General features: G+C 52.1%; 1 protein-coding gene across 4 annotated transcripts in view; it reads right to left on the bottom strand.

Annotated features, from left to right (window-relative positions):
- The window catches only part of CAPN5 (calpain 5), a 57,995-nt gene extending 38,466 nt beyond the window's left edge, over nucleotides 1-19,529 (bottom strand). Inside the window, exon 1 of one of the 4 annotated variants that reach the window (XM_067750448.1) lies at nucleotides 19,443-19,529. The gene's annotated coding sequence lies outside the window, so the exon portion shown is untranslated. Of the gene's footprint in view, nucleotides 1-14,015; nucleotides 14,124-14,183; nucleotides 14,330-18,789; nucleotides 19,076-19,442 lie in introns of those variants that run through there. The other 3 variants (XM_067750450.1, XM_067750452.1, XM_067750451.1) reach the window with 3 other exon arrangements.
- Between the last annotated feature and the right edge of the window lie 8,237 nt (nucleotides 19,530-27,766).

Genomic DNA, 27,766 nt, shown 5'->3' with positions numbered 1-27,766 from the left:
AGACCAGTGGTGACCCAGCAGTTCCCTGGCTGGTGTCACACCCACAGGAAAGCGGCAGCACTGTCTCCAAGTTTCCCTCTTCCGGACCCTCATGCCTTAGCCTAGAGCCGCAAGATCATCTCTGTCCTGTGTGGAAAACCCTTGGCCCTGGAGGCCCGTCCAGCCTTCAGTCACATCCCTTCTCACCACCTCCTTCCAGCACTCTGCCTTCTCCACCGCACTTCGGAATAAATGCCTCCAGTTCTGTAGGGAGCGCTCTCCTCCACGCTGGTGACCTAACCTCCCCCAGGACTCCCAGCCCCACCCTGTGACCTTCCAGTCTCCAAAGCCAGACTCTCCCACACGGCCTCCCAGACCTTGCAGCGTCTCACACTCCTGGACGGTCGGTCTCCTCTTCCTAGGCCTCGGGGGCATCTAGCGCTGGTCCGGACCCAACTCCCCCTCTGACCTCCCCTCCCCCTCAGGGGTCCCCTGGCAGATGGATGACCCCCACATCCCTCTGTTCAGCCTGGACCCGTCTTCTAGGCTTCCAACTGGCCCGTCTCCTGCGAGGCCCAGACTCCACAGCAGAGTCTGGACTTGAATCCACACGCAGCCCTGGCACATGAAGGTGCCGCGCCTATCAGCGCCTCGCAGTCCAGCACCCTGAACCTTGTAGCCGTGTGCTGACCAAATGCAAGAGACCCAGACTGGACCGACTCAGGAAAGGGCTCTGGGAGGGAGGGGAGGAGAGGGAGCCGCAGCCAGGTGCCCTGACAGAGGCTGGGACAGCCAGGCACCTGACTGACAGCCCCATCTATGGCCCTGTATCTCACACTCCATCTGGGCTGCTGGCTCCAGCCGGGATCTCCACACCCTACTTATCACTGGGCCTACTTATCACTGGGCCTGCTCAGGGCAACGCTGCAATCCCGCACCCCCAAGACACAGGTCCCAACTTCGCAGCCTAGCTGAGGGAAACTGAGGCAAGCTAGGCCAGCTTCTAGGGCCAACATGAGTTTGTGAGCAAACTGATACGGGTGTCAGTCCCAGCTGTACTACTCACCTGCTGTGTGGCCCTGAGCAAGTCACTCAACCTCTCTGATTCCCTATTTTCTCATCTCCAAGATGGGAACAACGTTGCTTCAGTAACTGGAAGATGCCAGTAAAATTAACCAGAGGCTGCGGAGACTGCTTAGCAGGCCAGAGGGAAGAGGAAGAACAGAAGTAGAAAAGCCCCTCTCATTCCCAAGAGAGAACCTCCGCGTCTCTGGCACCTGCCGTGTGCAAACCACCCGGCTAGAGGTTGGCGTTTAGGATTTGCTGGGTAGGCCTTTCACTGTTGCCATTTTTCAGAAAAGAGAACTGAGGCTCAGTGAGGGGAGGCAACTTGCCCAAGTTCCATGGCAGAGTCTGGACTTGAACACACATCCTCTGACTTTGGAGCCTCCATCTTGGCCTGGCGACCCCAAAGCGCGGGCAGGGCTCACCCCACACACACCCTGGCTGAGCCAGCCCCACAGGATTCAAGGGAGGGGAGAAACAGGGAAGGAAGGAGGTGAGAATGGAGGGGTGAGAGTGGAACACGGATGCACAGAAGGGAGAGCGGGGCTGATGGTCCCCGCCTGCCGAGGGTCTGAGGGCTGGCCTGTCCCCTGCTCTGGACCCACAGCCACTTCAGCTTCTGCCCATACGTCATACAGGGCCCACCTGTCCCACTGCTGTGTGACCTCAGGCCAACCCCCTTAACCTCTCTGGCCATCCCTCTACCCGGGAAGGCCAATAAGCCTGCCCCTTCCCACCCACCCTCCCAGTGTTGGGGGCCTGAGGGAAAGAGAAGGGGGAGCCTGGAGAGGCAGCCCCTGGGCTCTTGCACACAGCCACCAGGAGCGCCATGAGCCTCACAGTTTCCTGAAAGGCCTGTTTAGGAAGCAATTTAAGCTGCAAGAATTAGATCAAAGAAGCTGAAAGCAGGAGCCCAGAAATCAGCTCTAGCAATTCCAGTGTTCAGAGCCCAGAACCCAAGGAGGAGGAGCGAGCTGGCCGAGGTCACAGAGCCAGGCCGGTGGAGAATGAGGGCTCTGGCCACCCTCCAGGCCGCGCAGCGGCCAGCGCTGCTGGGAAGGTTTGCTCCTAGGACAGAAGGGAGGAGCGAACAGAGAGGGGGAAGCTCGGCTCGGCCCAGGTCCAGAACCGGGACCAGGCCTGGCTGCCTGAGGGTCTGACCCGGTTCAGCCATCTCTCCAGCCTCACCCCTGGCCGCCAGGCTGACCCTGGCCTACTTATGCCAGGCTCTCTGGCCCTGGCCTTTGCACAGGCTGCACCTCATGCCGACCGTCCTCCTGCACCCTCCATCTGCCCCAAGGTCGCCTCCCACTCCACCCACTGAGTCAACACGCCCAAGGGGTCAGAGTCGCCAGCCTCTGAGCTCTGCTCTCTCCCTCTAGTTCCAGGCATAACCACTGATAGATACAGATAAACCAGCAATCAGGAAGGCCAGCTTCTAAACCCTGGCCTCTTCTCCCTGGGTCTGAGCTTGGCGCTGGGGCACGTCCTGTCTTCAGGACACTGAAGTTTGAGCCAGGCACTACCAGGACAGCCTGAGCCTCCCAGCTGCCCCCCAGCCTGCCCTCTTCCCTCTGCCCCTGCCAATCTCGCTCCCCCCACCATTCTCCACCCTGGGCCTAGGTTCCAGTGCTACGAGCTCCTTGTGGTCCACTCAGGGCCTCTGCACACACTGTTCCATCCACACATGCACACCTGGAGAATTCTGGTCACCTTTCAAGACTCAGCCCAAGTACCTCCCACCTGTGCGACATTGTTCCTCCCCTTACCTCCACAGTCCTGGAACCCCTGTGACAGCGCCCGTTACATTGTACCCCATCTGCATATGACTCGTCTGTCTCCCCAGCCTACCCCCCTCCAGGACAGAGCCCATGTCCAGCTCCTCTCTGTATCCCTAGTGTCCAACACTGGGGAGCGGGGGTGGATTCAGTGAATTTGGGTTGAATGAGCCAACACAGATGATGCATGAGGAATTCCTTCACTGATGGGAAAAACAGGTTCAAAGAGTGCCCAGGACTCCCAGGGGGATCAGCTTTCCGTGTCAGAGCTGCACCAGCTCTCAGGTCTCCTGAAGGCCAGGGCTCGCCCCTTCCCACTAGATCAGGCCTCTCTCTCTCTCTGTCCCCCCTCCTCCCCTCCTGTTCCTGATGCTGTCCGTGGAAGATGCCGCTAAAGCCCTGGGGCTCTCTGCTGTGGCCCAGCCCTTCTCTAGCTCCTGACGGAGACCTGGCTTTAGTTTCGCAATGTCCCCCTAAGCTGTGAGACCTGGACAGGCCACGTCACCTCTCTGGTCTGCATGGTCCTTGTGTGGAAGGAAGAGATAATGTGCCAGGGCCTCTGGGAGGATCAAATGAGACACGGCCGCATGGACTAGCACTTGGCATACTTCAATGCACTGTGTCCCTGGGGGATGTCAGCACGGATGTCTGGGTCACATCTACTATGTGCCTCCCCTGCCAGGAGGGTTACAACAATTCAGGGTTCCTGTCCCCAAGGAACTTCATGGTCTCCTGCAGCCAACAGACACAAGGCAGCATGGAATATGAGTCATTCCAGCAAGAGGGACACAAAGAAGCCTTCACAAAGGCCTGGACCCAGAATTCAGCTGTGCTTTAGGAGAGAAAGGCCACTCCAGGCAGAGGGAATAGCTCAAGCAAAGGCTCAGAGGCAGGAAAGCACAAGTTGATTCAGACCCAGCTGGCACAGTGGGATTCCACAGACTGAGCATGGGGGCACTGACCCGGGTCAGAACAAGGGCATGGGAGCACCCACCAGGGAGCTCAGGGAACCCAGCCTTCCAGCAGGTCAGTCAGACCTGAGTTTGAATCCCAGCTGCACCACTTAGCGCTGTGTGTCCTTGGGCAATTTACTAACCCCTCTGAACTGCTATCAGCCCTTCCTGGTTCCAGCCTGTAAGGTGGCATCTGCCCCGGGGCCTGCCCCATAGGAGCTCTATCTATCCTCACCTTGGAAACAGTGTGTACCTCCTTCCGCGAGGGTGTGCCCTGATCTGCTGTCCCTGGACCTGCTGGAGGTGGCAGGGACAGGCCAGGGGTGCGTGGGCAGAGTAAGGGCTCATCTTGCAGCAGGCCACAAGGAGTCAGCTACAGCGGGGGCAGATAGCACTGAGCCTTCCTGGACAGTTCAGCCACCGCAGCCAGGGGGAAACAGGAGACAGTTTCAGTTCCATTTTTTAGATGAGAACATAAAAGGAACATGCACAAAACCTGCAGCCCATGAGCTGGACCTCAAGCCTCCAGCCTCTTCATCACACCAGGGCTTCCCAAAGCTGGCCCCACGTTAGTACTGTGATCATTTTAGGGGTCGCTCTAAATTGCTTTACGTGGCAGTAAATAAGTCAGTAAGAAAGTTATTCCCCATCCACTTCTCTCTCAAGGAGAACTCAGTTCGGTCCAGCAAGTCTTGAAACCCTCACGGCCCTTGCCCACCTACTTAACAAAGGAAGAGCCAGCCCCAGGCTCACAGCAACAGCACCTGGCTGCAACGGAAGGGATTTTTCTGTTGTTTTCATTCAGTTTTAAGATTCTTCCAGTTACCTTGTACTTAGAGAGTAATACTGACTTTCCATTTAGAGTAAACGCACAGCTTCCTTTCAAAAATATCAAGGAAGAAGGAAGATGATTTCAAGAAATCTGTTAAGTTCCCCGTGGTGCAGGCGGGAAGCGTAGCATTACATCACACCTGGAGGGCAGGGTGCTGCCCAGGAAGAAGCCAAGACTGCGTTCCAGAACTGTGTGGCAGGGGAAAGTCACCTCCCCTCTTTGAGCCTTGCGGCTTCCTCTAAGGGGTGGGATAACAGAGCCAGCACTCAGGGGGCCAAGAACAGCCGAGCCCACGTGAAAAAGAGCAGCTGGAGGACTCACACTCAAGGTGACAAGACCTTTCACAAAGCTCTAGTGATTGACACAGTGTGGGGCTGGCATAGGGTAGACAAACAGACTAGAGAGCCCTCCAAGACGAGGACACCTGATTTTGACAAAAGGTGACATCACAGTGCATTAGGGAAAGGATGGTCTTTTCAATGAATGGTGCTCAGTTGACTAGCTATCCGTGTGGGAAAAGCTTCATCTTGACCCCGAACGCACACCACACTCAAAATCAATTCCACATAGACTGCAAATCTAACCGAAAGGTAAAACAGTGAAGCTTTTTGAAGAAAATATTAGAAAAAGAGCATATCCAAATGGCCAATAGATGGAAGGAAAGTGCTGGACTTCACTAATCATCAAGGAAATGCAAATTAAAAGCACAATGACATACCACTACGCCCTGACCGGAATGGCTGCAGGAGAAACCACCACACACACACACACACACACACTCTCTCTCTCCCTCTCTCCCTCTCTCTCTCTCTCTCTCTCTCTCTCCCCCCAGTCCAGCTCTTCCACGTTGGCCGTGGGAGTGTCAACTGATACAACCACTTTGCAAAAACATCTGACCGCATCAATTAAAGCTGGACAAATGCATACTCTATCATTCAGTAATTCTACTCCTAAGTAGATACTGAACAGAAGCACGTGCACATGTTCACCAAAAAACAAGTACAAGAGTGTTTAGTGTCGTAGTATTTGTTATAGATAAAAATTAGAAACAACCCAAAATGTCCATCACCAGAAGAAAGGATGAATATGGTGTTTAATGGAATATTATACAGTAATGAAAATGGACAAATTATTGCTGCATGCAACTCATGGGTGGCTCTCATGAGCACAATAGTAAACAAGAGAACAATACTTCGATTCCACTGATGTAAAACTGAAAAGCAGATATAAGCCATCTATGGTGAGTTGAAGGCAGGATGGTGGCTGCCTTTGGGGGTAGTGACTGGAAGGGGTAGGAGGGGGGCTTCTGGGGTTCCAGTAACACTGCTCCTTGATCTGGGTGGTGGCCACATGGATAGGGTCACAGAGCTACGTATCTATGACTTAAGCATTGTTCTGTAGGTCAGTTGTGCTTTAATAAAACCTTAAACAGAAAAAGCCTGTGCAGGGGCCCTGGGAAGAAGGCCTAGCTGAATCTAGTGACCCTGATCCCACCAGTTTTGGGGACATTACATACCCGTAGGGTTCTGCCTGGCACCCAGGGTGGGAAGACCCAGGGAGTGTAGAGCAGGGAAGAAGCCCAGGCTGGGTCACAGCACTAGTCCGGGCTCGGCCTTTTTCATGGACAGGCTGTGACTTCCTGCGAGCCGCCTCCTCTGTCTCTCAGGACACCTGTGGCTTTGACCCTTGAGGTGCTCAAGTCCAAGAGAGGATCCCACAAGGTCGGGGTGGCAGCCCCACACCCCACAGGGCACACACCTCCAAAGCTTCCTCTCTGAGGAGGGGGTACCAACCAGCCAGGCCCCATCCTCAGGAGATGTTCTCGGCCCTGAGGGCAGGCAGGGCGCTCAGGGAAAGGAACTGAGCTGAGGCAGAGTGGCGGTGTGGGTGCAGGAGGAGACCACAGGCAAGGCTGCCCAGGATCCCAGCCAGAGGTCCGGGAAGGCCAGGCGCAGGGATCGGGCTTCATCCTGAGGTGATGGAGAGCGGGAAGGGTGCTGAGCAGGGGAGGGACTTGAGATCCACCTGGCTGCCACATGGAGAATGCACTGGAAAAGGACACGACCAGGGCAGCAAAACCGGAAGGCAGGCCAGAGAGCCTGTGTGCCCATGTGTGAACGCAGAGCTGGGTGGGAGGCAGACCCAACTCCACCTGGGGACCAGCCAGTTGCGGGAGTGAAAGGAGACTGCAGGAGGCCTGCTGCGGGTCCCTCCTCTGTGCCCCAGTTCCCACACCCCACAGTGGGTGCCCATGGCGCAGCATGGCCTGGCAGAGTGGGTGTCATCCAGGGCCGGCCGAAGGAGCCAAGGATGCCCGACAAAGCTCCCCGACCCCGGCCCCGCTCCCTCAACCTCCCACCACATCCCACTCCAGGCAACAGAACCCCCTCCCCTATGCCACATGACCAGGGAAGGGCTGAACAGCTGCAGCTTGTAATTCAGGGAACAGTCAATTCCAACATGCTCGTCTTCTTTGGCACCCCTCTGGGCTGGTCCTGAGCTGACAGGAGGGGGTCAGATCCTCACAGCAGTCCCAGGGAGGAGAGGCACAGGGTGACAGGCACAGACCAAGAACTAAGCCAGACACACTGTGGTCAGTGGTCCCAGAAGCAATGCATGTTGCAGGTGGGGCTATAGGGGCAGGAAGAATGGTGGTGTCTCTCCAAGATGGAACTGGACAGAGCAGGGCTGGAAGGCTAGGCGGGAATCTGCAGGGGGAGCACGCAGGCAGGATGCACTGCAGGTGGAGGGAAGGCCAGGGTGCAGAGCTTTGAGTGGGGAAAGCTGGCAGGACCGGGTTTGCAAGACTGGGATGGCGGCTTTGGGAAGTGGGCTCTCACTGAGGGCATGGGGCAGCCAGAGAGGGGTGGAGGGGTGAGACCGAGGGTCAGGTGTTGAAGTAGTAACGTGGGCCAGGGAGAGCCTCAGCCAGAGCCAGGGCAGGGAAGGCCAGAGGCCAGGGAGGGGGCCTGGAGCCTCAGAGTTTGGGTTTTATCAATGAGTTCCTTCCCTTTTATTGTAGAGCCACTCCCACTCCTCTCTTGCCCCACGAGCCACCGTTTCATTAACATGCTCAACACATCTCTCTGTGTCCGACTGTGGTTGTGTTGTGGCCTCCCAGGACCCCATCTCCCCCATGCACCATGTGCTGAGGAACGGATGGCAGGGTGGTGGGGGAGAAGGGGCGAGAAGCGTGAGCTGCGTAGGGGCCACGGGGGCTCCGGCAGCAGAACCAGGGGGCCAGGCCCAGTGAGTCACTCTGGCCAAGGCCAAGTAGGCGTCACCGGGACTGGGAAATCCTGTCTTTCTTCTCCACTGCCCTCCCCTTATGGTTTCTATCTGTGTCCAATCCAGTCTCCACCCAGCTGCAGTGAGCTTTCTAATACGTAAACCCTACCAAGCGCTCTGTGCTAAGAGACAAGTGGGTCTGGAGGGCAGGGCCAGGCGTGTTCGGGGCTCAGGGTCCCTCGCTGGTCCTGGGGTGCTGGTGTCCCCCGGCCGGCCGTGTATATGAGGGGAAAGCTAGCCTCGGGGCTGGCTCGCTGTGTGGCCCTGGCTGAGTCCCCAGGCCTCTGCCCCTCAGCGGTTCCCACTGGGACTTGGGTGTTGTGAGGAGGGGGCCGGGGAGCCTCAGTAAGCAGGTGAGATCCAGCTGGATCTGCCGGGCATCAGCAGGGACAGGAAGAAGCTGGGAACCTTCGTGGGCAGCAGGCTGGCCAAGGCTCGGCATCGGGCAGGGTGAGCAGCTGGCTTGGGCACTGAAGGTCACTGGGCCTGGGAAACCCAGCCCAGCAGCATATCTGGTGAGAAAGTGCAGAGGGAGGGGCAGGCGCCACTGAGCGCCGGAGCAGCAGCGGCTGTTTCTTACCCTACTGGGGCGGGGTAGACACCTGCAGCTCACAGGTGCTGTTCACTCCCCACAGGGGAAACAACCTACAAAAATGAGACTTGATCACGTCACTGAAGCTGCCTCAGCTCCACTGGGCTGTGTGACCTCAGGCAAGACCCTGCCCTCTCTGGCCTGCAGGCTCTCACCATTGAATGGTGGAGAGGGGGACACTTCTTGCTCTTTTCCAATCAGCTATGTTTGTCACCAGGACAGCCTCTTTTTCTGCTTCCTGCATAGGTAGTCTGTGCCTCTCGTACCATCTGCCTCCAAGAACCAAGGTTGGAAACCTGGTGGGATGGTGCCCATTTCTCAGACTGGGAAACTGAGGCTCAATTCCTAGGTCAAACTCCTGCACACCCTCAGAAATGAGCTGTACTGTTCTCATTGCACAGATGAGGCCCAGGGGGCGTAGAGAGGGAAGAGGTGCATTCAGGACAGTCAGGAGCCTGCCTCATGTCAGGGCTCTGCTCTGCCTGGCCCACCACTCCCTCCCTCGAGCAAAGGCAGCGACCCACTCATCAGCTCCAGGGAGTCCCACTCAGCCGCATGCTCCCATTCAACCTTCCCACACCTGCTCTGCGCCTGGCCAAGGGGGCAGCGAAAAGTCGGACCAGGCTCAGCCCGGGAGGTCAGCCTGGTGGAGGAGAGACAGCAACCCCAGCACCAGCCAGAGAGATCTGCTCTAAGAGGGCAGTGATGCGTTCAGACGGGGCAGGAAAGGCTCGAGGAGGAGGCGGCATCTAAGCAGGAGCTCATAGGGTGGGCTGTGATTTTTAAGAGACAGAACTGGAAGGTTCAGAGGAAGACGGAACCTCCTGGGAGGAGGAAACCATTTAGGCAAGGCGGGAGGACAGGGTGCAGGGGAGAGGAAGAAAGGGCTAGCAAGGCAACACTGCCACAGCCAGGTTATGGGGACCCTGAAAGCCAGGCTAAGGACTCGGGAGAGTGCCAGGGTGTGAGCTGGGCTCCTGGAGGATTCACAAGAAGTCTGGATGGAAAGGAGGCCAGGACGCAGGCAGGGAGACCAGGCTGGAGAAATGGACCTGCAAAGCATGGCCTTGGCCATGGAGATCCATGCAGACCCACACTGGGCCAGGGGCCACAGCACACAGCCAGGCGCTATCTGGGGGTCTGGCTGGGGGTCCTTCCTTGGAGGCACCAGGAGGCTCACGACCTCCCAGGATGACAACCACGTCTCTGGGCAAAAGCGGTGTGCTGGCGGCACTTCCGGGCCCCATGTCACATTCCTGCCCGAAGCAGCCTTGAACGCCAGTGCCTCCTCCTCCCCGTGCCCAGAGGAGAAATCAGAGCCTCGGAATGTCCCGTCCACATCCTTATCTTCAGATGGGGAGAATGAGGCCAGAAAGGGACAAGAACAGTTACCTCTTTGTGCCTCAGAGCTCTCATCTATGAAATGCAGGTCTCCCGCTCTGCTGGCCCAACCTGCCCTCACCCCTGGCTCCCCTCACACATCTCTGCTCTAGGCAGGGCTTAGCCCCAACTGTCCTTGGTATACTCATCTGCAAAATGGGGCTCCCGGCCTGGCCTTCACAGGGTGACGGTGGGGATCAAGTGACCCTGCACAGCACTGGGGCTAGTGAATGAATGTCTGAGATGCACTCCACTCTGGCAGGCTTAACCTACTCTTATGTTAAGGACCCCAGGATGGGGTCTGGTCTCTGGGTCAACCCGTGGGGACACGCCAGCACACTCCCCTCTTCCAAACATCCCTGAGCTCTGCCTACTGTGGCCTCAGGCTGGGCTCGGGGCCAGAGCTGCAGCAGCCCAGGCTCTGCCGGCAAAGGCTCCTATGCTGAGGCGGAAGCAGACACTGAGGGTGACCCCCTCGGGGAAGCAGCTGTGGGCACCCATGGCGCCTGCAATGACACTGCAGTTGGCTCCTGTGGTAGGCTGAATAACTGCTCCCCAAAATGCCAACATCCCAATCCCTGGAACCTGAGAATGTTACCTTAGACGGCAAAAAAGACTTTGCAGATGTAATTAAGGATCTTGAGATGGAAAGATTATCCTGGATTATCCGGGTGGGCCCTAGATGTAATCACAGGTGTCCTTAAGAGGGGGACAGAGGGAGATTTGACTCCAAAAGAGGAAAAGGCAATGAGGTTACGGAAGTAGAGAGAATGGGGTGATGAGGTCGTGAGGAACGCCGACAGCCACAAGGAACAGAGGCTCCCCTGGAGCCTCCAGAGGCAACCAGCCTGACACCTTAATTTTAGCTCATAAGACTCTTTCCAGACTTTTGACTCCAAAACAGTAAGAGGATAAATTTGTGTTGTTTTAAGCCACTAAATTGGTGTTCATTTGTTACAGCAGCGAAAGGCAATGTATACCATTAGTATCATTCCTGTGGGTAAGTATGTAGTCTCACACCTCTCTCCTGCTCAAGGAAGTGAGTGAGCGAGGATCAACTGCTCCAATGGAAAACAAAGCCACCCCAAACTCCAGTGTCTTAGTTACTATATTATTAGTAACACACCAGTTGAGTCCCACCACCGCACCCTGACTAGCAGAAGTTACCCAACAGTGGGCAATGGGGCAGGGGCTGGCTGGGCAGGGGCAGGCAGATCAGGCCAGCAGGCTCTCTGCCTTTTGTCCCCCAGGCTGCAAGATCCTGAGGCCATCCTGGGCATACCCTGAAAGTGCTGGCTGGCTGGGTACCAATGAATGGGCTTGGTCTAGTCCGGCCACCAGTCCCCTGTCTCACAGCTGACCACATGCACCACTGTGGCAGAAAACCACAGTCCACGCCCACAAGCCACCATGGCCCCAGCCAGTGGCACCCTCATACCCCTGGTCCTGGGAAAGCTGAGACCCCTAGAAACACATCCCTGAACAATCAGAACGGGGAGCAATAGCTCGGGCCATTACAGGCCAGCAAATGTTCACATTTCGCAACTTCCTACGTCCAAGCCTGAAGGCTGGCTTCCTAAAAAAACCTGGATTAGAACCCCAAAGGGACTTGGCCCATTTTGCCATTAGTGAACAGGGAAAGGCAAGGCCTGAGGCCAAAGTGAAGTCAGCAGCTCGGCCTGAACTAAAGTGAGGCAATCCCAGGGCATCACCATCGACCCAGGGAGGAGAAGAAGCTGCAGAGTCTGCGGTCCTCAAGGCGAGGCCCGGGAGGCCAGCCAAGGAATGTTTTGAGCAGAAAGGGCGAGGCATGAAGGGGCAGAAGAGGTCTCCGGAGGGGCTAGAGGGGTGGAGGGGAGGGGGTTCTAAAGGCACTCAAAACACTTGAGGACCCTGGGGCAGAGAAAGTCAGGCGTGAGGTGAGAAGACCAGCAGCAGACAGACTTCTCACCTGCCAGGCCCCGATAGTGAGCCCCGCCACAGGAGGGCTGAGAAGGCCACAGTTCTCAACCACTGAAGCCAAGAGGGGCTTCCACTTCAATGGGAGAGACCCTGTTTCCTTTCACCCTTCTCCACCCAAAGTCGGCCCCTCCTTCCTCTGGGTTGTCCCTCCCCCAGGGAAGAAGGGATTAAGTGGTGCTGACAGTTAGGTACTATTAGTTATAATGACTACCAGACACCATGTACTTCGTTTCGGGACTTAACTTCATCATCAACCCTTAAATCCCTATGACTAGGCAGCATTTACCCCCATTTTGCATATGAGGAAACTGAGACTCACAGGGGAAGTTCCCTGTCTCAAGGTCACGTGCAGAGCCAGTCTCAGCGAGGAGGAGGCGTGACACAATGACAGGCCCTGCAGGTAGGAGAGGTCATGGAGACAGGCTTCCCTGTGGCCACTGGGGCCTCCGGGAGGGCCACCTGTTCAGGGATCAGGGCTTCAGGGCTGTCCTGAGAGCCCACAGGGAAGGCAGGGGCAGAAGCAGCCAGAGACAGCACTGGCCTGGGAGCAGTGGCCTGGATGTCATCCCCCGAAGCCCACAGGCCTCTCACACTTCATCGACTTCCCCCAAACCCGCTCCACCCCCAGTGGTGGCTCCGTCTCAGATAGGGCTCCCCTCCCCCCCCCCCCCCCCCGGCTCCACCACCCCTCCTGTGCAGGCTCTGGGAAGCCCTATCAGATGCCCCCCTCAGGTGCCAAGCCTAGCCCTGGGTGGGGAGCTGGGGAGGGGAGAGGCGAGGGGAAAGAGGAAGGGGCCTCCCCCTGCTCGGGGCTCCCTAGCAACTCACCCACCACAGAGCCAAAGACGACACTTCTGGGATGCACTTCTGATGATTTAATGCCCCTCCCTATGGGCTATCATTCAGTTACGTTTCCAGGCCTCTACCCATCTATTCCTTGGGCCTGCAGTGCCCTGCCCTTGCTTTTCTGCTTGGTGAACTTTCCATCCTTCAGCACCCAGCACCGATATATCCTTTGCAGTGAAACCTTCCCCAGTTCCTGGGCAGGGACTGGCACCCAGCACTGGGTGCAAATCTGGGCAGGGCCTTCTCGGTTTGACCCATCTGCCTCGTCGGTCAGAAGAGAGGTTCCTCAGGGCGATGACCCCACCTAAGCACATCCACGTCCAGGCTCCCAGCTCTGGCCTGAAGCAGCAACAGCTGGGCCCAGCTTGCCCCACCCTCAGCCTGGGAAAGCAGCCAGGCCTCCCCACCCCCACCCCAGGACTCTGGGAACTGCAGCAAAGGCTAGGCCCAAAGACCCTGGGTGGGAGGCTTTCAATCCTTGCAGCAGAATACAGTAGTTTCTTCAGGAGGCCTCACACTCATAGGGTAGGCTGAGCCCCACACTCAAACACCCTCCCTTCCAGGAAGTCTGCCCAGATTTCTCCCTCCCCAGAATCCTACAAATAACTGCCCTGGGCACTTCTCTCTTCGAAGCTGGTGTAGGGAGAGGATTCTGGTTTGAGAGCCAGGGCAACCCAGCTGCAAATTCTGGTTCAGCAACCCTGAGAGAGAGAGTAGGTCACTTCACCCTCTGTGCCTCACTCTCCTCCACCCTGTGGGGTCTGGGGCTGAATCCCACCACAGGAAATGAAGCCTGGCGAGAACTTGGCACCTGTTAACGATCCGTCCTGCTTCACCTCTGGAACCCAGGTGGGTCTCCTCAGATGCCCAACTCTGAAAGGTGGTGGCAGGATCAGAGCAGCCCAAGATCCATTCTCCCCCAGCTGTCCCTGCCTCCCTGGCCCCCTCACACACACACCCAAGCCCAGCAGCCCAGGAGAAAAGGCCCCTATTCAACCTGGGAAGATGGTGAGGAAGGGAATCGATTGTGGCCTTGCCCCCTTTCCCAAGCCGGGGGACGGAGGATGGGGAGGTACCCGGGAGGGGTTGTGGAATTGAATGGGCGGAGGCCTGGGAAGGGACACGAAAGGGGAATTGTGAGGAAGAGGAGGGCAAGGGCCGGTCAAGCCCCAGGAGGTAAACCCCGGCGCGTAAGCACCATGAAACCAGCTCCGGACACTCGGGTACAGTGGGAAGAGGCCCCTAGCCTCGAGCGGGGGTGGGGACGAACCCCCGGGGCCGGGGCGGATCCTGGAGGTCCCCGCCCGCCGCCCCCCCCGGGCCTCAAAGCCAGCGCTCACCTCCTTCCTCCCCGGCTGCAGGATGTGCAACCCCACACCCACCGATTCGCGCTCACAGGGCACGCGCTGGCCCTCGCTGCACCCATAACACACACACACACACCTCCGAAACACACACATGAACACACGCGCGCTCGCACACACCTCCCTCTGCGCAGCGCCTCCTACCTGCCGCGCCGCCGCGGGTCCAGCGGACTCGGGGATGCCGGGCTCGGCGCTGGCACTGGAGCGGAAGCTGGACCGGCCCCCTCAGCTGCCTCTGGCTCCTGCCGGAGATCAGCTGGGGCTGGCCTGGGGCGGGGCTCGAGCTAGGACTCCCGGGCGGCCGGGCCCGCCCAGCGGCCTCCGCCCATTGGGGGGACAGAGGCGTGGTTTCCAGCTGGGCGGGAGGGCCAGGATTGCAGCGCATGCGAACTGGCGCCGAGCTGTGAGGCGAACGGGCAGGAAGGTGGCTGCAGAGCTCCCGCTGGAGAGTAGATGAGGATTTGGGGGCCTGCGCGGCGCAGCCCGACCCCTCTCGGCTTGATCGGGCCCGCGTTCTCCGGCCCCTCCCTCCCAGCATCTCCGGGAGTTCCCCAGAGCCCAGCCTAGGTCGGCACCGAGGCAGGGGGCTGGGAAAAGAAGGACTGGAAGAGGCGAGCGCTATCTCCATGTCCATATCCATCCCCAAGATTCTGGATGGAGGAGCGGGACCCAGACCCCAGGAGTCACAAGGAGGGCCCTTGTCAGATGGGGAAAGCAAGCTCCAGGCCCGTATTGAGTATTTATTTACTCAATATGCTATGATGGGGCGACAGCAGGAGGGGCATATTTCCCACATAAGACTGAGAAGGTTTGTGAGTGACCAGCCCTAGCACACAGTAGGGGCTCTGGGATGGCAGGGCAGACGTGTTTGTTATGCTCATCCGAGGCCTGTGTCAGCCCACTTCGCAGATGGAGAAGCTCAGGCCCACTCATCTCTCCTTCCAGTGTTCCCAGTGTACCTCTAAGTCACTCTGACTAATCAGCCCCCCTTTTGTATTTCCGACTGTTGGAGCCACAAGAGGAGTGTTTCGTGGTGGTTGCAAGAATGTACACTGGACTCACTGCCTGGGCTCCTATTAGCTGTGTGACCTTGGACAAGTGACCCAAACTCTCTGTGCCCCAGTCACCTCACCTATAAAATTATTATAGTAGCACCCACTCCATGCTGTTGTTGTGGGGATTAAATGGACTGAACCATGTAAAACCCCTAGAGTGGGCCCTGACTCAAAGTAAGTGCTCTCGATGTTATTTCAATCTAGCCCAACCCCCTCATTTTCTGAAGACACTGGGTCCCAAGAGCAGAGACACGTACACATGGCTGGTTAGAAGCCCAGCCATCCTAGGATGTTAGAACTGGAAGGGCCCACCTCAGAGCCCATCTCTGGCAGCTCCCACCTTCTCTGACAGATGAGGAAAGAGACCTAGAGAGGGACAGTGACCTGTCCAGGGCACCCAGCCTGGTGCAGTGGGGGAGGCATTGGCCCTGCTCTTGTTGAGGGTTAAGATGGAGAGGTTTCCAGACAAGCCAGGAAGAGCTTGGTCTCCCAAAAAATTGGGGGAAGGGGCTGGGGATGATGCTCTGGCCCCAGGTCCCTGCTGGTCGGTTGCTATAAACTGATTCCCATGCCATCACGGGGCCTGCTGTGCAGGTGCTTTTCCCATGTAATTCTCACAACCACCTTGGCAGGAGCCCTCATTAGCCCCATTTTACAGATGATAGAACTGAGCCTCAGGAGATGCCCCGGTCACACAATCAGGAAATAGCAGAACTGGGATCCTCCCTACCCTGTCTGACTCCACTCATGCCCTTCCCCTCTTCCTCCTCCTCTATCCCCCTCCTCCTCTTCTCTCCCCCAGGGAAAGGCCACCTCTGATGGCTTCTTGACTGGATGTCCAACCTCTGCTGCATCCCCCTGTAACTGGGAGCTCATTTCCTCACAGGGCAGCCCTTTCTACTTGTCTTGGGAGAGTCTCTGTCACCCAGAGCTGTGACCTAGTTCCCTCTTCCTAGCTCTGCAGGACTCCATAGCCTCCACCCCACCAGAGCCCTGGAGAGAATCTTCTTTGCTACAGGCCAGCAAACCCCTATCTTCACTGCTCCTGTATGTAACGAGTTTCCCAAGTGAAATCCTTATAATAATAATTTCTTTTAAAAATCCCAACAGATCTAATTGTCTAGCTATTGTTTGAGAACCCTAAAGGAAGCCCCTTGGCATGGGAAATGGCTCAACACGAAGGCTCCTAATGTCTGGTGTCTTAGGGTAAAATATTCAAGTAACCATTCAAGTTCCCCCACACCCATCTAGCCAAGGGGACGGGATCGCAGGGAGAGAAGTGGAATTGGACATACAGAACTTTTCAGGACATGCAGAACTAATAGTATTCTCCTGAGAGTTTGAGAAATGGGAGAGTCACACTGGACTCCAGGGGAGAGCACACACCATGGAAAATAGGGATATGAAGGACAAAATGAACTTTGAGTTGCTCTTAATTCCATGCTACTCTGAAACACTGCTTATATTTTGTTAGTATCCTGGATATTATTAAGAACCAGCCAAAACCAAGTGGGATTTATTCAGGAATACAAAGTTGGTTTAATAACAGGAAATCCATTAATAGCATTAGTTTGCTAGGGTTGCCATAAGAAAGTACCACAAACTGGGCAGCTTAAACACAAACTTATTGTCTCACAGATCTGGTGGCTAGAAGTCCAAGATCAATGTGTCATCAGGGTTGGGTCCTTCTGAGGGCTGTGAGGGACAATCTGCTCCGTGCCTTTCTCCTAGCTTCAGGTGGTTTGCTGGCAATCTTTGGCACTCCTTGGCTTGTAGACACAACACCATGATCTACGCCTTCATGTTCACATGTGTTCTCCCTGTGTGTCTGTCTATCTCTGTGTCCAAATTTCCCCTGTTTATAAGGACACCAGTCATATTGGATTAGGGTCCTTCTAATGACCTCATTTTAATTTGATCACCTCTGTAAAGACCCTATTTCCAAATTTACATTATGAGGCACTGGAAGTTAGACTTCAACATCTTTGGGGGGGACACAATTCAACCCATAACCAGTATGTACCATATTAATGAACCTAAGGGGAAAACCATGATTTTTTTCTCTAGATGCCAAGAAAGCCTTTAACAAAATTCAACACCGATTCACAATAAAAACATTCAATGAAATAGGAAGTGAGGGATACGTTCTCAACACAATAAAATGTAGTCCTAAAGCCGACATCTTATTTAATCAAGAAACACTGGAAGCACTTCCACTAAGACCAGAAACAAGGCAAGAATAACCTCTATCTACACCACTATTCCACATCGTACTAGAGGTATTAGCTAATGCAATTAAACAAAATAAATCAACGTAAGGCCTAAGACTGAGTAAAGAAAAAAAAAACTATATCTATTTGCAGATGATATAATGTTATACCTGAAAAAAAGAGAAAAACCGGAGAACCAATGATAAAACTAATTCAAATAGTGAAAGAGTTCAGTGAAGTAGCAGGATTCAAAATTAAAATACAAAATTCAACGGCCTTTATATATACAAATAATAAACAAAGGTCATAAGGATAGATAAAACACATTTCATAATAAAAACAAAAAAAGATTAAGTGCTTAGGAACAAATTTAATGAGAAATGCATAAAACCTACATGAGGAAAATTTTAAAACATTCTTGAAAGACACCAACTAAGAACAAATGGAAAGATATCCCCTGTTCTTGAATTTTATGACTCAACATTATAAAGATGTTAGTTCTCCCTAAGTTAATTTGTAAATTCAATACAATCCCAATAAAAATACCAGCAAGCTCTCTTATGAAGATAGACAAGATGCAAAGTCCATATGGAAAGATAAACATGCAAGAATGGGAACACTGAAAAAGTAATACTATGAGGAGGAAATAGCTTTAGCAGACATAAAACAATAAAAGCTTCTAAAATTAAAAATGGGTGGCTGGGCTTCCCTGGTGGCGCTGTGGTTGAGAATCTGCCTGACAATGCAGGGGACACGGGTTCGAGCACTGGTCTGGGAAGATCTCACATGCCACGGAGCAACTGGGCCCGTAAGCCACAATTACAGAGCCTGCACGTCTGGAGCCTGTGCTCTGCAACAAGAGAGGCCGCGATAGTGAGAGGCCCGCGCACCGCGATGAAGAGTGGCCCCCGCTTGCCACAACTAGAGAAAGCCCTCCCACAGAAACGAAGAACCAATACAGCAATAAATAAATAAATAAATAAATAAATAAATAAATAAATAAATAAATAAATAAATAAATAAATAAAATGGGTGGCAGACTTCCCTGGTGGCACAGTGGTTAAGAATCCACCTGCCAATGCAGGGGACATGTGTTCGAGCCCTGGTCCAGGAAGATCCCACATGCAGCGGAGCAACTAAGCCCGTGTGCCACAGCTAGTGAGACTGCGCTCTAGAGCCTGTGCTCTGCAACAAGAGAAGCCCGCGCCGCAACGAAGAGTAGTCCCCGCTCGCTGCAACCAGAGAAAGCCCACACGCAGTAATGAAGACCCAATGCAGCCAAAAATAAAATAAACAACCGCCACTCTCCCCAGGACCCCTTCTGCCCCTCAGATCCCTTCTCCCACAGCCAACTGAACTTTCTAGAATACAAATCCAATTTCTTATCTATAGCTTCAAACTCTTGAGACCAGGAGTAAAGAAAGAAAAAAAAAAAAGACATTTTAAAAACGTCATTTCTGTGTTCTTGGGAGTATGAGAACTAACCTTTCGGAAAGACTGCTCTTCAGCTGGGAGAATAGGTTAATGGGCCTGTTTGTTCCTCCAAGGCCAGGCTGAGTCTAGGCTGGAGGGGAGGAGAGGGTCGTCACCACTACAGAATCATTCTGCGAATGACCGTCCCAGGGTGGAGAGAGGCCAGCTCCAACAACTGTTACGACGTTGAGTCAAGGCTAACACGTTGAGAGTTCTCCACCCCCACCGCGAAAGCCGGGCAGCCAGCCCGGGAGGCCCCTTCAAAGCCGGTGGTTCTGCTCTCCCGGCTTCAGCCTCCGGCTCAGAGCCCAGCCTTGACGGGCGGAGTCCTCACTCTGCTTGGGCAGCGCCGGGTGGGGCTTCACTCAGGGCCCGAGCAGACAAACAGTCGAAGTAGTTATTGTTCAAACCCCAGAGCATCCGCGCCCCAGGGCTGCATTCCGAGCTGGGGTCGGGCCTGGGGCCCTCACTGTGCGACGCTGGAGCCACTGCGCCTTTCTGGCCCGCTTTCCCTTCCACTGGGGCTGGGGGCAGGGAAGGCATCTCTCTGGGCCCTTCAGGCTCGGACTTGGTCTCCCCAGAATCATTATTTGCTCTTTTCTTCCGGGTTTGAGGGAGGGGATAGGTATGGCATCTGGGTGGAGGAAACTGAGGTAGGGCCTTACCTTTGATCTCCACCCTCCCCTCCTGCTTCGAAGGGTTACTGCCTCCTGCTCCCAAATGCCGCTGAGATGGGTTGAGGGGGTTTTCCCTTGCTGCCCAGGAATGGCAGGCAGGAGGCCCGGTCATTTACTTACCTGGGCCTCAGTCTCCACATCTGCCCAGTGGGGATGATAATAATCTCTGTTCCCTGCATGGGGGGAGGATACAAGGAAGTCAGGGGCTTGGAGGTGCTTTATAACATGATATCTCGACATATTAATTTAGGTGTTTAAAAATATCTTAACATTTTTTTCTTGCATCGCTTTTAGATTCGATCCTAGGTACATTTTTATTTCTATTATAAATGGTACTTTTACAAATGACTTTTCCTGATCGCTTGTTACTACTATATAGAAGTTAAATTGATTTTTGTACATTGATTTTGTACTGGAAGACTTGGTACATTTAAAAATTATTTTAATTAATTAACTGTAGGATTTGTGTGTGTGTTTTGGTGGGTTTTCTAAGTAGGCTAATGGTTCTCAATGAGGTGTACTGCCCCCTGGGGGGAGATTTGAAAATTTGTAAGGGAGTTTTTTGTTGTGCCCAAGAATTTACACATCATAATTCATACAATTTTATTTGTCTTTTATTAACCTTTTATATTACAATAAAAGAATTGTATTGAGTTTTGGAAAATATATGTGTGGACAGATTATATTCTCTAAGAATTTCATTTCAGAATAGGGAGTATAGCATTAATTTTGTGGGGAAATTGGATCTGATAGGGTTGCAAGCCTCTGAAGTTCTGATAATTTTCTTTCTTTTTTCAAGTCATTATCATTTTATTTTTTTATTTTTTGGCTGCCCTGCATGGCTTGTGGAATCTTAGTTCCTGGACGACCCATGTCCTCGACAGTGAAAGGGTGGAGTCCTACCTACTGGACCACCAGGGAATTCCCTCATTATCATTTTAAATCTTTATCTTGCCTTGCTGTGCTCTCAAGCCTTGGACAATGTTGAACAGTGGTGATGATGGACACGTCTAGTCTTTTCTGACTCTTAAAGGAAATGCTTTCACCTTTTACCAAGATTTTCTTTAAATCACGAACGAATGTTGAATTTTATCAAACATTCCCTCCCCCCGCCACGTCTGAGAGATTCATATTTCTCTTGATGTGATGTGCCACATTGACAGATATTCCTTTTTTATCCATGTATTCTGATTCCTTTTCTAATGCTAAGCCCACCTCAAATTTCTGGGATAAATCCATCTGGGTGCTCTGACATCCTTTTTACATACTGCCACATTGTCTACTAGCGTTTCGTATAGGATTTTGCATCTGTGTTTGTTAGTGAGACAGCCCTATCATATTCCTTGCTCGTGGGGTTCTTGTCAGCTAGGCCGGCCTGGTGAAGGGAGTTGGGAGCACAGGCTCCTGGGGCCCAGATTTACCCAGACCCAAAGACCAGCCGCCCGCCTTCGCGAGGAAACTGTATGCAGGGCGCGCCCCCTGGCGGCTGCGGGGCGCAAAAGAGCCCGATGAGCCAGGCGAGGGGAAGGCACCAGGTAACATCAGGGGGTGCCAGGGCTGCGCGGGCCGTAGGCCTTCGCTGGGCCTGGTGACAGTGAGCAGCCCAGCTTCAGAGATGGGTTGACCAGGACCCAGAGTGACAAAGTAGGCCTATAAATGTGGCGTCCTGACTCTTCTGAGCTGTGAGTTTCCTGAATCGTAATCTCTTTACCCATAAAGTGGGGATAATCCACCTGCCTGTCAGGAAAATGGGAGGAAGTTGTCACAGCACAGAATTCAGACTTTTCCAAGGACACAGAGGCGTCCTCTCCCGACCCCTCAGCCTTCTTGTTTTCTTGTCTGTTACAAGCATTTGATAAATGGCAAGTGGGAAGAGAATTCAGGGTTAATGATACTCAGCTGTCCAGAATGAGTTCACATCACAGAGGTCCGTGTGAAGGAATCACATCTGTTAATTTATTAATTTTTGTTCATTATTTCATTATTGTTCATTTATTCAACAAATACTTATTGGACACCGTCGTATGAGAAATAATGGCCCCCAAAAGATGTCTAGGCCCTAATCCCTGAAACCTATGCATATGTTAGGTTACATGGGAAAAGGGAATTAAGGTTATAGATGGAATGAAGGTTGCTGATCAGCGGGCTTCCCTGGCGGTGCAGTGGTTGAGAATTTGCCTGCCGATGCAGGGGACACGGGTTCGTGCCCCGGTCCGGGAGGATCCCACATGCCGCAGAGCAGCTAGGCCCATGAGCCACAACTACTGAGCCTGCACGTCTGGAGCCTGTGCTCTGCAACAAGAAAGGCCACGACAGTGAGAGACCTGCGCACCGCGATGAAGAGTGGCCCCCGCTTGCCACAACTAGAGAAAGCCCTCGCGCAGAAACGAAGACCCAACACAGCCAAAAATAAATAAATTTATAAAAAAAGAAAAAACAGGAAGATAATCCTGAATTACCCAGGCAGACCCAGTGTGATCAAAGAGTCCTCATAAATGAAAGGGGAGGCAGAAGAGTCAGAGGATATGGGACCAGTGGAAGCAGAGGTCAGAATGATGTGACTGCTGGCTTTGAAGATGAAGGGAGGCCACAAGCCAAGGAGTGTGGGCACACTCTAGAAGCTGGAAAAGGCAGGGGAATAAATTCTGCCCTAGAACCTCCAGAAGGAATGCAGGCCTGCTGACACCTTGACTTTTATCCCAGCAAGACTCATTCTGGACTTCTGATATGTAGGGCTATAATAACTGTGTTTGTGTTTTTAAGCCAGAAAGTCTGCGGTAATTTGTTACAGCAGCAATAGGAAACTGATACACTCTCCCGATGGATACAGTTCACACCACTCGGACAGATGGGCACAAATGAGTGGGCACATCATTCATTTGTTCACCCCTAAAGCATTTAGGAAGTATTTACTATGAGCCAGACCCTGCTCAGAAGCAAGGCCGGCAAGGGACAAGTGGCCAAGGCACTGGGACTGCAGAAAGGGTGTTTGGATGGTGCCTTTCCTCCTGCTCTTTCCACCTCCCAGAGCCAAGAGTGAGCCTGCAAGATGCCAGGGCCTCCCTCCGCGGGGTAACACCCGACGTGATTCAAACATGGTACCTCCCTCTGGGAGCAGCCAGTCTGGTTGGGGGGAAACAGGGATCAGAGAGGACACATTAGTTTACCTGGGATAAGGCAAGGCTGCCCTAACAAAGTGCTGACAAAATCCCAGAGGCTCAAAAAACATAAAGGTTTATTTTGTTCTTCTCAATAGTTTGAGCTGAGTATTCCAGGTCAGTCTATGGGCAGCCCGGCTTCCTGGAGTGAACTGGGAAGCCCTCTTGTTTCCCTGCCTTCCTCTAGGCCAGTGGTTCCCACCACAGGTGACTTTGCTCACCAGAGTACATTTGGCAATGTTTAGAGATATATTTGGCTGTCATGACTCGGGGTGTGATTCTAGCATCTACTGGGCAGACGACACGCATACGGCTAAATGCTCTCTCATGCTCAGGAACCGCCCTACCCCAAATGGCAATAGTGTCAAGTCACAAGACCAGCCCAGATAAAAGGGGTGAGGAGGAGTTCCAAAAATTTGTGGCCATATTTAACCTACCACATGGCATTTGAGGTGGTAGGGAGTTTTCCCAGCAGGTAAGGAGTGGTGTAAAGAGGGAGAGGGCACTCTGGGCAGAGGTACAGAGGTGGGACTAAACAGGACATGTCTGGGAAACATTCCACGTTTTGTGTCGTTGGAAGGGTAAATATTGGGAGTTGAAGGTGCAAAGATAAATTAGAGGTTCCTGAGAAGGGCCTTGAATGCCGTACCTGGAGTTTTAACTTGATCCTTTGAAAGTTTTGACCAGTCTGTATGTGTTTTCAAGAGTCCATTGTAGGGCTTCCCTGGTGGCGCAGTGGTTAAGAATCCGCTTGCCAGGGCTTCCCTGGTGGCGCAGCGGTTGAGAGTCCGCCTGCCGATGCAGGGGACACGGGTTCATGCCCCGTTCCGGGAACATCCCACATGCCGCGGAGCGGCTGGGCCCGTGAGCCATGGCTGCTGAGCCTGCGCATCCGGAGCCTGTGCTCTGCAAAGGGAGAGGCCACAACAGTGAGAGGCCCGCGTACCGCAAAAAGAAAAAAAAAAAAAAGAGTCCATTGTAGCAGCCCATATGTGGTATAGATGCCAAAGAGGGAAATAGTGGAGGAAGGGAACCCAGAGACGGGTACAGTGATCCATGAGAGAGAGGTGAGGCCCAGGCCTGAACTGGGCAGGGGTCATCAGAAGGTCAGGGATGGTGTCCTCAGAGCTTGGTAACTTACTGGATTCTGTAAGAATGTTCCACCTCTCAGGTTCCTTGTTCTCCTTGCTAATTTAGAGGGGCTGGGCAGGGGCAAGGGGGATGTCTGGATGAGAGAAGAGTAAGGATACGTATGAGGGGAGAGTGGTGGGACGGGCCTGACTGTATTCCTCCCCAGACTGGTCAACTCCTGTCCCACTCATGGCTGAGTCCAAGGCCTGACACAGAGCAGACATCCATCCAGGTTGGCCCAATGACTTAATGTTGTTAACTCACTTTCTCCAAGCTCCCTAAAAACTCATCTTTTCTCTTTAGCAGAAATGTCTTTCGGGAAGTTTGGGGGTGAATTGAAGTGGGGAGAAAGTTAAATGGCGGTAAGCTTATTGGAATAAAGTGACCAGACTTTAGGACAGGCAGTGATGACCTCTCTAGGAAGGTTCTGGAATGGCCAGGGAGGAACTGAGTGAGATGTATGTACTGGGTATGGGTGGTAGGGTGGTATCTGAGAGGTGTATTGTTCAGAGGTGGAACAAAAGAGCTGGAGTAAAGCAATCCTAACTCCTTTTCAGCCCTCACCTTTACAGTGGGTGATTGCTTTCACCTAGTGTGAAAGGTCTTGGTCCATTGCTTGCCCTGCCACACCTTCGTCAGAAAAACGGGGGATGGGATAAGGCAGAGGAACCCGTCCCCACCTCCAAGACAAAGGGGTTCTGTGGGCACAGGTCAGCCAGATGACCAGGAAGGGGAGGAAAGTTGGTTGTTCCAGGTTGAACTGGCCAGTGGAAGAGGGGTTGACCCCTCAGGTCTGTCCAGCAGTTTTGTTTTTTTTTTTTTGCAGTAAGTGGGCCTCTCACTGTTGTGGCCTCTCCCGTTGCGGAGGCTCAGTGACCATGGCTCACGGGCCTAGCCGCTCCACGGCATGTGGGATCCTCCCGGACCGGGGCATGAATCCGCGTCCCCTGCACCGGCAGGCGGACTCTCAACCACTGCGCCACCAGGGAAGCCCGGAAATTCTAATTTGTTTTACATCTTGTAAGGCACTTTGGTCATTGCCAAAGATAGGACGCTAGACATATGTGGCTTATGCAGTAAGTTTTTTCTGTTTCCAATATGTCCCCCTTCATTGTGTGAAGCTGGAAGGTTCATGCATTTACTCCAGAGCTCATAAAGTTAAGAATGCTGTGTACTTATGGATCATTAATGTTTAATTGAAAAGTTATTAGCTTTTAACCTTGTAAATCACCCAGGCTTGGAGTAGAAATTTACTGCAGTATCACTTAAGACTAATGACAAAAAAAGTCATAATTACTAAACATCCTTCCCATGAACAGGATTGCTGCTGGCCTATACAGCCCCCTTCACTCAGAAATTGGAAAAAAGTGTGTCGTGAGACGCAACTCTTCCAAGGCACATACCGTGAGGCTTCAGCCTGTACTAACCCCCTCCCCCAACTGGGTACCATTGTGCAGTGCACAAACTGTATAACTAAACATGTGGCCCTGCCTTTATATAAGTGTACAGATACATTAAATAGAAACCAGGGATAAAACATTACCAGAAGTCTTATTCAGAACAGTATCATTTAATACTTTCACCTATAGTGAGGTGATTAATGCTGACATATAGCCTAGATTACAGCAGAATTGTGTATAAAATTACACAATTCTATCTTCTAGAAAAATAACTGTGGCATTGGCAAATCAAACAGAAAAAGTGAATAAGCAAGTCTGAGATCACCTGAAAATGGTTAGTTCCTTGTATAGATTCACGACCACCTATGTTTATTAAATAATTGCTAGTAGAACAAATATCTGCACCAAAATGAAACCAGGAAACCCTGTACTAGCTTGGAAAGTTTACCTAATGGTCACACTGATAAATGACTCAGAAATATCCAAAGTATGGAAATGTTTGAGAGTAAACAATGCCTTATAATACATTAAACGAAAATTATACCTATTTCTTAAAATGATTCATTTATTAATTGCTATTGAGTAATTTAGTTCTAAAAGAGCCAAAACAAACAAGTACTAATTGTGGAAAGGATTTCGAACTTCTCCTTTTGGAAAGTAAAAAAATGTGTACACGACTACGATAGTTTATTAGTCCCTTGACATTACCACATGACACATTTTACATGGCATGAGAAAAAAATGGTCAAATGATCTCATCTTTCTGGAAATCAACTCAAAAGCTGAATGCAAGTAGCATTTTTGGACTTTATAGCAGGGAATGGAATTTCCTTTATAACGAAAACAAAATCATGTAATTTCCCCCAAAGATTTAGGCACTTTGCAGCAGGCTGTTGCCAATCTAGTAAAACTGGTATGAAGAAATACTTTATAGTGTAAATATTGAAACACAAACCCTATGATTACATTCAACAAAGAAGTGAGCGATGTCTCAAATGTATATTTCATTCTGACAAATACACACTGGAATCACCCTATGGAGAAGTGCAGTGGGAAGGACTTTCGACCTTCCATATTTGCGGAAGGTCTAGAGAATGGGGGGCAAACTCCCAGAACGAGATAGTGAACATTTGAGGCCTTGCGGACACACACGTCTGTAACATATTCTTCTTCTTTTATTTAAAATTATTTATTTTTGGCTGTGTTGGGTCTTCGTTTCTGTGCGAGGGCTTTCTCTAGTTGTAGCGAGCGGGGGCCACTCCTCATTGCGGTGTGCAGGCCTCTCACTGTCACGGTCTCTCTTGTTGTGGAGCACAGGCTCCAGATGTGCAGTCTCAGTAGTTGTGGCTCACAGGCCCAGTTGCTCCACGGCATATGGGATCCTCCTAGACCAGGGCTCAAACCCGTGTCCCCTGCACTGGCAGGCAGATCCTCAACCACTGTGCCACCAGGGAAGCCCCCTCCTCTCCTTATTATTGTATGTTTCAACAATGCTTTTAAAGTGTAAAGATCATTCTTACTTTGCAGGCCATACAACCGCAGACTGGATTTCGTCTGTGGCCTGTAGTTCACCAACCCCTGGTCCAGAGCCACTGGATATCACAGAACTTTCATCGTTTTCTTTTAGGTGCAGATGATGTCAGGATGAATATTTGTAGGGAACCGTATTTCTGTGCTTAAAGATTTCTCTAATAAATGTGCTCTGCTGCAACCTTAGAGTTACTTCTGCACACTCTATTTAAAAGTGATGATATGCAGATCTGACATTTGTCAGAGAAGTTTCAGAAGCTTTATGACATTTTCGTAAATATTTAAATTACCAATGACTAAATCTGGTGCACATTGCAACACTGTGCTCCTTAAAAGCCATGAAGCAGGTCTCGTAATAAGGGTTAAAAAGGAACTGAGAGCAAAGTGTGACCTGTGATTGGTGCTGTAATATTGACAGCTGCTGAGCTAAAGAGTGGGACAATTTTAGGTCACTTGCAGGCCTGTAATCGAGTGGGTTTTAGGGTTTTCTAGTAGGAAATATTCTTGTGATCATTTTCTACGCTAGCTACCAATCAAAACAGGCAGCAATTTGCTGATTTAATGATAATGAAGGTCTTGTGAAACAATACCAGATATTTAAAGTGTGTAAAGACGGTGGTCAGTCTGCTTATTCCAAATGTGCATCAACAACAGCAGAAATTCTGTAGGTAGCAATACCGCTTAAATTCCTTAGTGATCTGTCTTCTCCTTAGCTGCTCTGATTGCCACCTTTGTTTTCCACCTTTCCCTCAAATATGTCAAGGTTTCATTACCCAAGGTGAAAGGTTATGGTCTAAAGCTAGAGTTTTATCTTCAGTGTGAATTTCAAGTGAAGAAGTGTCTTTATCTGGGTCTAGGTAATGTCCAAATAAGATAAAATACTGAAAAAAAAGATAAACTACTGAAACATTAATTACTAAGCATAAATTTATCTACTTTTGACTTATTTTTACAGAGGGACTAAACATGTTTGGGTTTGTTGATAAACATGTCCTTTTACCACATTCAAAAAAACTGTACTATAAAGACACATATGCTGGGCTTCCCTGGTGGCACAGTGGTTAAGAATCCACCTGCCAGTGCAGGGGACACA

This window comes from Pseudorca crassidens, chromosome 9 (genome assembly GCF_039906515.1).
Source record: "Pseudorca crassidens isolate mPseCra1 chromosome 9, mPseCra1.hap1, whole genome shotgun sequence".
Taxonomy (NCBI): Eukaryota; Metazoa; Chordata; class Mammalia; order Artiodactyla; family Delphinidae; genus Pseudorca; species Pseudorca crassidens.
This window is presented reverse-complemented; position numbering and strand designations above follow the sequence as displayed.